Here is a 13,135-nt window from a genome sequence, read left to right on the forward strand (position 1 = left end):
TAACTCGCCCTGCGGCCCCCGCCTGCTCGCCCGGGTCGCTGCTAGGCTCCTGTCCCAGGGCTTGGCCGCCTGCTGAGCCGGCAGCCCACCTCCCCCCCTCCTCCCCGGGGCGTCGCTCCGGGGCTTGGGCCCCACCTGCTGCTTCTCTCTAACTCCTCCGCTTCGCCCCCGCCCCGGGGTGGGGGTTGGGGGTAGTGTGTGTCCCGCAGAGCCCGGGGCCGCGCCCCGCCTCCGCTGCCCACGCTCGGTCCCCCGAGTTCCGCACTCGGTCCCGGACGCCGAATGGGTGTGGGGCCGTCCGGGCTGCGGGCTTGGTGGGAGCCGAGCTCCCCCTTCCTTCTCCGCCCCCGCCCGGTGTCTGAGGAAAAAGCGGCTGCTCCCGCCGACCGGGAGCCGGCCCTCGGCTGCCTGGCCGAGGCGAGACCCGAGTCTGGAGGGTCTGTACACCCCCTCGTCTACTCGACTCCGTCCCCTTCCTCATAGGCCAGGGCCTGGTTCAAGCCTCTCCTCCCTCCCTCCCTTTCTCCCTTCCTCCCTTCCTTCCTCTTGGGGCACTTCCTCACACCGCCTCTTGGTTGTTTTCCTACCTGTTACACGGCTGTCCCCGACCAAAGCGCTCCTCGGCGCCACCCGGCCCAACCCCGTGCCACACCGAACCGAACCAAAGGGACCAAGTCTCCGGCCTGATTCACGCGGAAATGCCGAGCCCGGCTGGGGAGGGAGCTCGGGGGGAGGGGGGCCCGCGTGGGGGAGGGGGGCGCTTACTTACTGCTCGTCTAGTCCCACCCTCGCGGCTTTTTTTTTAACCATCCTCCCAGACTATCTCTATAAAGTTTGTTGGTGTTCGCCAAGCGTGGTCACCTCCAGGTACTTGCTTTCCTTCAGAACCCACCTGGGCTGCGGAATTTCTAGAGAGAGCAGGTAGCGAGGTGGACCTAGCTGTGAAGAGGCTCCTGCTGAGTGACTCCTCCTTCTGGAGTACCTTCTGGTGTTCGAGACTTTGGGCCGGTGGCGGGGGTGGGGGTGGGAGTGGGACAGCTTGGGGCCAGGAAAGGAGACGAGAGGTCTGCCCCCTTGTCTATGCCGTGGACCTTGCTATTTGCTACAAATCTGATCTGTATAGATTGGAGTTCCTTGAAATCCCACCGTACTTTCCCTAGAGACGGTTTATATAGGTCCTTCGTAATGTAAAATGCCATCAATCTATTAATTTTGGTTATACGTACGGTAACCCGGGAACAGAAGGAAACGATCGGCCACTTTTGTCAGATAACCTTCCAGTTTTTTATGCTTGTTTTTGCTGTGGCTCTGATTACAAACATTTTATATGTTAATTCCATTATTCATTAATCTGCTCTGATATTCCTTTTGGGTTGAAATTAAAGAACTAATCCTAACGCAAAAAAAATTATCCATGTTTTTTCTCATCTAAAAACTGCTTTTATTATTTCAAAGACTTTGTTGGATTAAAGTGGAGTAATGGTGATAGTTACCCTTTCAGATGGTACTTTAAACCAGAATCTCCTGATAGTCCTAAAATTTTAGCTGAACCAAAAAGTTACTGGTTTGATTCTAACACTCTTTTTACTCTAAAGGTATTCTTTGCAAATTAAGTGCTATAACTACCCAACTCTCAAATTAATAAGAGTATAGCCTCTTTTAAGGGAGGGAGAAGGAAAGAAAAGGAATTCCTCTTCTCACCCCCCTCCCCCAGCTTCCAACCTACAATTGGAATCTTTCATATAGGTGCTGAGTAAATGTTTCGATTTAACTGGATGACACTATAACAGCCATTATTTTTGAAACTTTGATTAAGCCTTTTAGCACATTTTGCCCTTAATCACCGTATTTTTAAATTAGCATTTTATGTAGCTATTTCTGTTGTGATTAGAATTTTAATTTTGAAAGTTATTGTTATGTTGACAATTTGAGACACAACCTGGAGCCTGATATTTTAGCATATGCATTTGTTAAACCCATATGCATATTCTTTCTTACCCAGAGATGGCCACATTTTATAACTGCAGGAATATAGTTTTCAAGCACAGTGCAAAGCAAATACATAGTAGGAGCTTAACAAATGTTTGTTGACTGACATTAAAATGTTATTGATAACTTGAAGTAAATTTAATAATTTGGTGACAAGCTATTTCAAGATCATTTTTTCTTATAAAGTCCATCCTCTGAAGGTCATTACACTAAAATGTATCTTCCACCCTTTGTCCAGTGACCATTTTTTTTTAGTATCACAGTCCTTTATTTAAAAAAAATAAACGTTTTACCTCGAATTTTTTTTTCTTTTTGTTTCCACATGTAGATTATGTGGAATGTTGTGAGGAGCGGGAGTTATGAATAGAGTCACTAGCCCAAGTTTTCATATAATTTTTGGTTTTGAAGAGACTAAAAATTATCTAGCTCAGCTTCATTTTCTAGATGAAGAATAGAGGCAGAAGGGGAATGGAAAAGAGGGCAAGCAGCATTCCAGCTAAACTGTCTTACTGTTGAACTCTGCATTCCATATCCAACTTCCCTGCATTTTTTTTTTAAAGCAGTCCTGTTCCTCATACATAAAATACATTCCTAATTTCTACATCTTACCATCCTTAGCTTCCTTTAAGGCTAAATTCTTGTGCTACCTACTATGGGAAGCCTTTGCTGATTAACCTATAATTGATAGTTCTCTTTCCCTTCTCACATCTTGCTTTGTAAACTATTATGGGTTTTCCCCAGTAAAGTATAAACTAGATGAACTTCCTCATGTTTCTTTTTTCTTAGCTCCTGTGCACATAGTAGGAGCTTAAAAGATGTGTGTTGAATTGAATTACTTATTCTCACTGAGTAGCAAAATTTGAATTAGAGTCTAGGCCTCTGATTTCCTAGACCTACGGTACTCTTTCTAGTATACTGTATTAATGGTCTGTAATTTCTAAGAATCTGCAGAATTCAGTTGCCAAATGGAAATCACAATTCTTCAGCTTCCAAAGAATTGTCAAAGCATTCTTTTTTTCTCTGAATCTGCATGGCAGCATGACAGAGTCAAGTGTACTAAGTGTAGCAGCTATCCATATCCAAAGTCAGAAAGATCCTGGACTCAGCTCAGATATTTATTCTTTTCAGATCTGGGCTAGCAAGTTCAAGCTTATGGTCCAAATCCTGTGTATTTTAGGAGGAACACCTCAGTTATGAGGTATAATTAAAGATTCCTCGATGTAGATGGAAGCTCAGAGGCCAATTAGTCCAAACCCCTCATTGTACAAATAGAGAAATTGAGACAAAGGAAGTTAAGTGACTGACCCAAGGTCATGAACTTATCAAGAAGCATTTATTGAGCCCCTGCTGTATGCCAAGCACTATGCAGGTTCATGGGGAGGCACAATATAAAGAATTAATGCCTACACAGAAGTTGATGCAAAATAAAATCAAGATATGGCAGAGGAGAGAGAGCACTGGCAGTTGGGTAGAATTGAAAGCCTTCAAAGTGGTTCTTGAGCTTCATCTTGAAAGAGGAGGCCAAGGTGAGGAGGGGAATTATACCCCACGAATGAGGGAAGACTGGAGGAAGGGAAACCAATTAGAAGGACATTGTAATAGTCTAGGTGAGCAATGACAAGCCAAGGAGGTGGTTGTGTGAATAAAAAGGGTCAGCTATGAGGGATGTGGACTTAGAAGTATGAAGACCTGACCACTGATCGGCTATGTAGTGCTGAGGTTGCAGTCCTGGAAAAATGAGGGTGCCTTTGACAGAAATTGGAAGTTTAGAAAAGGGATAGATTGGGAAGGGAAGATGATGAATTCTGTTTTGGATATAATTGTGTTTATGATAGCTCTGCAGCATTTGGTTTGATGTGGGATTAGAGCTCAGGGGAGAAATAGGGCCTGACCACACAGCTAATATCAGAGGTGGAGTTTGAATCTATTTCTTTGACTCCAGTGAATGCTCTTCCCAGTGAACTACTCTACTTTATTGGGAGTAAGTAGAAAAGAGCACTGTGTTTAATGTCAGAAGACCTGGGTGATAGTCCTGGGTACTTCATATTAGCTATATGCCCTTGGTCAACTCATCTAACCTCTGAGTCTGTTTCTTCATCAATAAACTGGGATAATATTTCTACTACCTCGAGAGGTTTTCTATGAGGTAAGCACTAATCTGTTAGGTAGTACAGATCATCTTATCCTCCATTTATAGACGAGGCAACTGAGACTTAATAATTGAGTGACTTGCTAGAAGATGATGGCACCAAAGCCCCAACCTCTCTACTTCCTTAAGTACTTAATACTGAGTTGGTCATTTCTCAGGACTAAAGATAACTGTATTGGACTGGACCCAAATCTAAAGTATTTATTTGGTAATAATCAGATGAGCCTTGTACAGATAGAATGATTGACCTTTTGACTCTTTGAGCAGCTCTGGTTTTTACATTAGTCATGGAAATAGGCATGTGCTTATCAGCCCAAGGAAGTTAATGAACCCTTCCATTAAGAAGTCACAGACTTTGGCTCTCCAGTAATTCAGTGCTCTATATACAAATATTGTAATTAACCTTTTTTATGTCATGAATCCCTTTGGCAGTCTGGTGAAGCCTATGGACCTCTTCTCAAACTAATGATTTTAAGTGCATAAGATAAAATATATAGGGATACAATTATCAAAGTTATTTTTTAAAAAGTTCACAGACCCCTAGTTAAGAACCCTTCTCTAGTCCAGCCTCTACCCTTGATATCCTACCTGGCCAAGTGTTCATCCAGCTTTTGAAGAGAAAACCAGAGAGTCCATTTTTAGAAGACCTTGATTGTTAGGTAGATTTTTATTACATATCTTAAGCTCCTTCTGAGTAGGGATTAATTTCATTCTTGGTATTTAGATCTCTAGTACTTAGAACAGAAAAGGCCAAACTGAGTTCTTGTTTATTGATTACTTTAGGTCTACATCTGCCTTTTTACAACTTCCATCCTGGCTCCTAAATCTAACATGCTTTCTTTGTGAAGACTTCACCTCCTTGAAGACAGCAATCATGGTCTATCCCTTCTCTTCAGGCTAAAAACATCCCCTCTTTCTTTGATATATTCTTGAAGTCCTGACTGCCCTCCTCAGGAAACTTTCTAGTTTTCAGTTCCTTCTTAAAATATGATACATAGAATTAGACATAGTATTATTCTCTAGGTATAGTCTAGCCAGGGTCAGAGTACAATGATACTGAACACTGCCTTTTAAAATGCAGCCTAAGATCATATTGGGGTTTGTTTGTTTTGGAGGGGGGGATGCAGGGAAATTGGGGTAAAGTGACTTGCCCAAGGTCACATGGCTAGTAAGTGTTAAGTGTCTGAGACGGGATTTGAACTCAGGTCCTCCTGACTCCAGGGCCAGTGCTCTATTCACTGCACCAACTAGCCACCCCGATCATATTGTTTTTTTGGGCTACTATATTACTCTCTTGATTTATTGAACTTGCTGTCTGCTAAACATCCTAGTTGTTGTTGTTTGTTTGTTTTCAGACAAACTATATTTCCCCATTTTGTACTTGTGAATTTAAATTTTTGAATCCATGTGTTAGATTTTACCAGTATACTTATTAAATTTGTCCCAATGTGTTATACTTTGTGGTTTTGTGTCATGTGTAAATTTGGTAAATACATTATTATCCAAGATATCAGTAAAAATGCCAAATAGCACTGAGCTAAAGACATCCCTCTACTCTAAAAACCTCCAAATTGATATGAACCCATTAAGTATTTATCCTGGGGTCCTACTCTTCACCCAGTTTGTAATTCATTTTTATTGTACTGTTGTCTAGCCTATGTTTATATATTTTGTGCACAAGAATAGCACCAGAAATTTTTTTCAAGTGCTTTTTTTATAGCTAGGTAAGTTAAGAGATTTTTTTCCCAAATTTTTTTTCCTCTCTCTCTGTGAGCCTTAGCAGAGACTATGTTTTCTTAGTAAATAGTTTGGTTCATTGTTTTCCTTGACTCACAGAGAAACTTTTATTTTAAAAAATCAAGTACTTGTAGCATATTGTTTTCCTGTGCAACGTATTTCCTGACCATGAGTGGGTAAGTTTTTTTTTCTTTTTTGAATTTCCCCCCAATATACTGCTACTTAATGTGGCCAAATTTTTCTTTGTCATTTGAGTTTGGATAGAAGTTATAGGGAGGATATATACAAGAAAATCCTTACCTACTTCCTGAAGGTAGGGTGGAAACACAACCATGGAAGATATTTCCTAAGATTTCATATCAGTTTATAGGATCATGGATTTAGAGCTTTTACAGACTTTAGAAATCATCCATTCTACCTGCCTCATTTTACAAATGAAAAAACTGAGGTCCTGAGTAGTTAAAGTATATTGCCCAAGGTTTAGAAGAACCAGTATTATTCACACACAAGTCCTTTTGACTCCATATCAAAGCCAGCAGCTTGGTGAGATGGATCAAGTGCTACCCCCACCTGCTTTAGTTTTATCATAGTAGGGCTTTGACTCACAAAATCACCATTTCTGATCTAGAAGGGACCCTAAAATCATGGTTTTAGGGCAAGAAGGACCTCAGTGGTTGTCTAGTCTAACCCATTCATTTTACAGTTGAGGAAGCAGAGTTAGCACTCAAGTTAGACAGTAATACAATCTCCTTTCTAGATAGGAAAACTGAGGCCCAAGTCAGAGATCAATGTTAATATACAGCTAAATTGAGTATGAATTAATATTTTAACTTCATAAGAATTGTGGCCTAGTTTGGGGGAACTTTAATAAGCTCAGATTCCACTTTTTTGAGCTTAGTTATTTTTACTATTCAGACATTTATTAAGTGCATGTTATGTACAACGTGTACTATTTTAGTCTGGAAGACAGTCTAAGATTAATAAGACATTCCTTCTCGTCACTTTGCTTATAGTCTGTTATCATTATGAACAGATAAACAACAAATAAACATTTGCCACTTTTAAAAATCACACGCAAATGTAGATTTTTTTTTGTCCATTCAAGATTATTTTTCCAGTTTTGTCTTGAGCTGTATTTACCATATTGCCTCCGTCTACCCCCTTTACATATGTCTAGCCACATCTATGTTGTTAAAGTTCACTTATGTGTACACATAGTTCTTTAAAACTCAGTAATTCTAACCATTTAGTTTTGTGCTTCTTAACCTTGTTTAAAGTTTAATAAGTGTCTCTCTCTCACCAGATTAGTAACTCTTATGCTCTTCCATTCTGGACACATTCTGTGTTAAGTGTTCTTGAGATAAGAAGGCATTTAAAATTTATAAGTAGCAATTTAGTTGAAGTTACTGATTCCTGTTAAAAAAAATTTATGCACATTCAGTCCATGGCACTGTAACATTAAGTAAAAGCTTTATGTACTTAACAATTATTTTAGACTTTTGATAGTAAATAGGAAACAAAGCTGCTTGTTCTGTATGTTTTGTTTCAATTTCATATGCTTCCCCATTGAAATATAGGACCATTTCAGACATTTTTACAGCAATTGATAAGCATCATGTTTTGAGACACACACATGGTTAATTGCAACTAGTTTGCAGTATAAAATGGGGTGTGAAAGTTAGTGGTATGTTCTTTAATTAAAAACCAAAATAATGAATCTATTTAAGCTTTGTTAGGAGTTAGAAAGATGTTTTAAGTACAGTTGACATGAATGAAGCAAGAAAGAAAAACATGCCAACCAAAAAAATGGGGGGGTTGTTTTTAAAACATAGCCAAAAATACAGTTAACAGCAAATGATGGCCTTCTGGACTTACTGCACACCTTCCTTTAGATTGTTCCAGGCAAAGGTCTTATGGTTGTGATGATGTTGCCAATATTATTTTCTTTCTATTTCAGTCACAATGACCTAAATAAGTTTATTTTTTGGTCTAGAACTAGCAATTTCCTTAGAATGTCCTCTAAGGTCTTTGACGTTAGTGAAAAGTTAGGTTTTAGAGGGAATGTTGCATAGACAAGTATAGTCTGTTGGGTTTTTTTCTTTAGATTCTTATTTAAAGTAAAAAACCACCATCTCATAAGCTGTTTAGAAAATGATTATAAAGTTTTCAATGTGTATAGTATATAACATAGCACATGAAATAGATCATGGGAAAGATGTGTATATATGTGTTGCAAATCTTAACATGTCTCTTAGAAGTTAAATTCTGGGTATCTCTCCCACATTGGCCAGCAGATTGCATTGTACACCTTTGTAGAACTCTTGGGGCGGGGCTCTTCAGGTTACTGCGATTGGGTTTCCACATGCAAAATGAATAGATTTTAATTCTTAAATTTATTGTTTTACATTTCCATAGTGCCTTTCCTCTGAGAAGTTCAAGGTGCTTTACAGAACCTATCTGCTATACAGGTCGTATTTCTCACAGCATCCCTGTGAGGTAGGTACATGCATCAGAAACCTGCTCTTTTGCTTCCTTTTCCCCACAGGGACAAGTAATAGAAAGTCCTAGGGAAAATGTAGATACATCACTATCATTAACATTATTTTGTTCATCAGTGTCAGTCAATGCATTATTTTAAAAAATATTTTAAGGTTTTTTATTGATATCTTTTTATTCCCTTTATTTCCAAATAAAACCCTCACCAGAAAATTATCCTGGATAACAAAGAATAAAAGAAAAAGGTCAGGGGCATTAAAGCAAAATGAACCACATTGACTGAGTTGATCATATAGAGTGTTCCATAACCATAAATTTCCCTTTTTTGTTTTTTCTATTTATAATATATAGTTCAGTTTCACTTTTTTACCCTTCACTTAATTCTGCTTATTTCTTTTTTTCTAGTTCCCAGTATAACCTTTCTTCAATTTTTTGTGATAGTTTTCCCTAACTTCCCTGATATCTTCTACTCATAACTATAACTCTTCCTATGTTTCAGAAGATATCTCTATTTTTACTGAATTTTTTAGATGGCTTTACTTCTGTGTTTTCCACTTTTGAGCTATGTCTCCTTTTCATCTTTCTTCATTGTTTGGGTTTATGTCAGCTGGTCCTCTTAACCTTTTGCTCATGTTACGACTGTTATGACTGAGCATGATTGGCTATGGAGTTGAAGGTACCAGTAACAGACCAGGAAAAAAAAACTGATAAAGGGAGTAAAGTTAACCTTAAATATGTGTGAGCAGTGACTGGTTTTAGGGTGGAGATACAGAGATTATACATATAACTCAAGTGAGTCTTCAGGTAGGTTAAAGGATGAAGCATGAGAACAAATTTCTGAATTTAACGGAGTAGAAATCAGATATCTTGGCCTGAACTTATATTACTGCAGGACTTAAATATAAGCTGCTTGCTTACTGCCTTCAATTATGTCTGGAGGACTTTTATAACTGAACTACTATGTAGTTGTGTGTGTGTGTGTGTGTGTGTGTGTAAAACTTCGCCATATATTAATCCTTGATACTACAGTAATCCTGTCTTTTCCTGTATATTGTACTATTCTGACTTGTTTTCCTTGCAGCATCTTTTTTTTTTTTTTAACTTAATTGTTCCATTTAAAAAACCCCTGTTTTCTGTCTTCCATTGTGGGTGGGTGGGGAGGAACCTTGTAACAAATACATACTTATATCCAGGCCTTGTAGTTTGGCTAGTTCATTTGTTTAAACTTGATGTTGAAGTTATGAATTTAATCCTTATATGAGGCAATTAACTTTAACATTAAAAAAAATAGCAGCTGGGGCTACAAATCGTACACTTACCCTCAAAGGACTGTTGTCTCCTGTTTTCTAAAGTTTTATTGGTATCTTTTGTTTTTGTTTAACATTCATTTCTGAATATCTCCTTCCCCTCATCAGAGAGTCTTCCTTTGAATCAAAGGTTGTTTGTTTTTTAAATTTTTTTCTGCAAAATCAACCAACATGCTGACTACATTTGATTGAATATGTCAAACTCCATAACCAGTAGCCCTTCTAATGAAAGGAGTGAGGTGCATTTTTTCAACTCTTCTTCTGGGCACTGTTTTAACAAATTCATGCTGCTGCTAGTGAGGGTGTGAGCTTGGCCCAAAACAAACCTAGTATCACTTTTGAAAAGAACTAAGAAAATGGAATTGTGCATAGCAAATATGGTTGGTAAAAATGTAACAGAAGTAGTATTTTGTGCATTTTTGCTGTGGCATTAACTGATTAGCAAGTGTTTTTTAATCCATTACTATGAACCAGTCCTGGGAATGAAAACTGTCATTCCTTTCAAGGAACTCACATTCTTTTAAACCTCACAGCATGACTAACATGAAGTCTCCATTTTGCCAGGGCAGAGCTCTTGCTTGCATATCAGTAGATATGGCAGTGTGTGTATGTTTAGCTGATAGTGCATGTCCTACTGATGATTAATAGCATCTTTCTATAAAAGGGACAATATTTGTTTTAAAACTGCTTCCTTTCATTAATGGTGGGCCCTCTAGCCCCTTTTCTTTTTTTTTTTTTACTGCCTTTTAAAAACTAGGCTTATCTATTTTGTCCTGTAGAATTTGCTGCCCACTGTTAGTTTACTAGAGATGTTGATGGCTCTATCACTACCTTTCTTTTGAGATGTGGTTCAGTCAACAAGGCACTAGAATGGATTAGGTGGTTTTGAGACCTATGTTTTATTTCTGGCTTAGCCAGTGATGTGCCATGAGACCAATGACCAAGTTATTCAACCTACTTTAAAAAAAAATCTGGAATGGTATTGCTTGTCCTTTTCCAAGCATAGAAAATATAGCACTTTAACTTAAAAGTTAAAGTTATCAAGTTTTGATAGCTTTTGTTTTTATAAAGTCTTAACTGATTTCCCCTCTATCCTCCTCTTCCTCCCACAAGAAGAAACCAGGCACTTCTCTTCCAAGATACATAATTTCCTTTGTCTGTGAACTTTAGACTGGTCATTGGCAAGTGTACCCACTGCTAAAAGTTCAGGATTATTTTTCTGCATTGTTAAATGAAGGGATAGGGGAATTGCCGCTCTTTCTTCTTGTCTTTCCCTCATTTATTATCCATTAATGTCTCTTTTTTAAACATTTTTTTAAAATTCATTTTTAGTTTTCACAAAATTCATTTCCACAAGATTTTGAGTTATAGATTTTCTCCCTGTCTCATTAATGTCTCTTTAAATACAGAAAAGATTGTTTTTTAATTTTGAATTACCTCTTTCCTTTCTTGTATTTTTCTACCTTTTATTTGTGGTGGTGATTCTGTTACAACTTTGAGCTTAACTGGCTCCCTGTGTCCACCTGTGAACATCAAGTGGGAAGGATGGGCAGTGGGGAAGAGTACATTCTGGCAGTCAAGTATGGTAAATAGAATGATGAACCTGAATTCAGGAAGATCGGGGTTCCCACCCAAATACTAGCTGGTGACTGACTGTGGGCAAGTCACTTAAATTGTCTCAGCTTCAGTTTTCTTATCTGGAAAATGGAGGTGTAAATTTAGCACCTTCTTCACAAGGTTGATGAGGACCAAATGAGACAATGTATTTTGCAAACCATAAAGCATTATAGAAATAGCTGTTACTGGCCCCTAATGTGATTATCATCTTTCTTTCTCTTTTTTTGAGGGGAGACAGGGGCAACACACTGCCAGTATTTTTTGAGGCTTGCAGGTATGAAGAATAGAATTTTTACAGGGTTCAGCTCTCTTTCTTTACCATAGGAAAAGGAAGGATAGGGACTGGACCTGTGACTTAATTGGTATATGGAACTCCCTCCGCCAGTCCAGTCCCTTCTTTGCAATTTGTTCTTAGTGAATACCTAGAGTACTGAGACCTTAAGTGATTGATCCAGGTTTACATAGCCATAGTATGTCTGAGTTGTAATTTCAACATGGTCCTTTAAATTACCTGGAATGTTGGGGGCAGCTAGGTGGCACAGTGAATAGAGCACTGACCTGGGTTCACATTTGGCCTCAGATACTTGACATACTAGCTGTGTGACCCTGGGCAAGTCACTTAACCCCAATTGCCTTGCCTCCTCTCTTTTCCCCATTTTTTTCTTTCCAAATTCCATCCATCTGTACCTGTTGCTCTCTCAGAATCCCATCCCATCTTTATCCATTGTCAAGGCTCAGCTCAGGTGCTATGGTATTAACCTTTCCTTCAACTCCTCAGAAGTGATCTTTTCCTTCAAGAAGCTGTTTTTTAGCTTTATTTTTAAAATACATGGTACTTGACTAATGTGGAAATATGTTTAATATGATTGTACATGTAGAGCCTATATCAGATTCCATGCCATCTTGGGGAGGGAGAAAATTTAGAACTCAAAATCTTATAAAAGTGAATATTGAAAACTAAAAATTAATTTAAAATAAAATAAAAAATGTTATTTGATGCCTTTTGTCTTATCAACCATCTTCCACACACACTCATTGGATCCTACTTTGTGACAAAGTCAAATTAAGCAAAAATACCCAACAAAGACTATGTCTGATGATGCATGTAAATAATCTGTTGTAGAAATCCCTATTTGTTTCTCTGTTACTCAGAATTCAAATTCCTTTTCATGATCTTTTGATTAATGTTGTTTTTGTCATTGGAATATATTCTCTTGGTTCTTCATATTTTGCTCCTATGTCAGTTTATACAGCTGTCTAGTGTTTTAAAAAATTGTTCACATTCATCATGTCTTACTGCACAATAAGACTTCATTACTTTCATAGAGCATGGCCTTTTCATATATGTCAATGGGCACCCGCTTTAATTCTAGCTTTTTGTTACTATAAACAGTTCTGGTATAGAAGAAAATTGGACCTTTGTTTTTGGCTTTGGCTTTCTTAAAATGGTAGATGCCCAGTCTTGGGTTTATTGAGTCAAAATCTTAAATAATTCCAAATTGAAATCCAGAAAGAATCCAGATGATTAGACCACTATATAAATCATAAATAGTACATCCATATGTCTGTCTTCCCACATCCTTAAAAATGTTCAAGCGAATCCTCCTGCTATGTCCCAGTCACTATACTAGGAACTAGAGACAGAAAGACAAAAATCCAATAGTTCCTGCCTTCAGTGGGCTTATGATTTATTGTTTCTGTTTGGGGGGGTGGAGGACGGCTTATGTTTTATGGCTAGATCCTTGCCTCCTTTCATATTTCATGCCATCTTAACATCTCTATTCAGTTAATTATTTCTGAATTTGTGTTATAGTTATACAGTTATCCCTTCCACATCGAA

The 13,135-nt window shown here is 38.3% G+C and overlaps 1 protein-coding gene across 2 annotated transcripts in view; it reads left to right on the plus strand.

Moving 5' to 3' along the window:
* The window catches only part of RHOA (ras homolog family member A), a 74,333-nt gene that overhangs the window by 260 nt on the left and 60,938 nt on the right, over window positions 1-13,135 (plus strand). The window contains exon 2 of one of the 2 annotated variants that reach the window (XM_069095755.1): window positions 8,291-8,371. The exons of the other annotated variant lie outside the window; for it this stretch is intronic. The gene's annotated coding sequence lies outside the window, so the exon portion shown is untranslated. The remainder of the gene's footprint in view (window positions 1-8,290; window positions 8,372-13,135) is intronic. 2 annotated transcript variants of the gene reach the window in all.

Source organism: Petaurus breviceps, unplaced genomic scaffold, assembly GCF_028583685.1.
Source record: "Petaurus breviceps papuanus isolate PSGF00001 unplaced genomic scaffold, PetGlider_PUasm1.0 227, whole genome shotgun sequence".
Taxonomy (NCBI): Eukaryota; Metazoa; Chordata; class Mammalia; order Diprotodontia; family Petauridae; genus Petaurus; species Petaurus breviceps.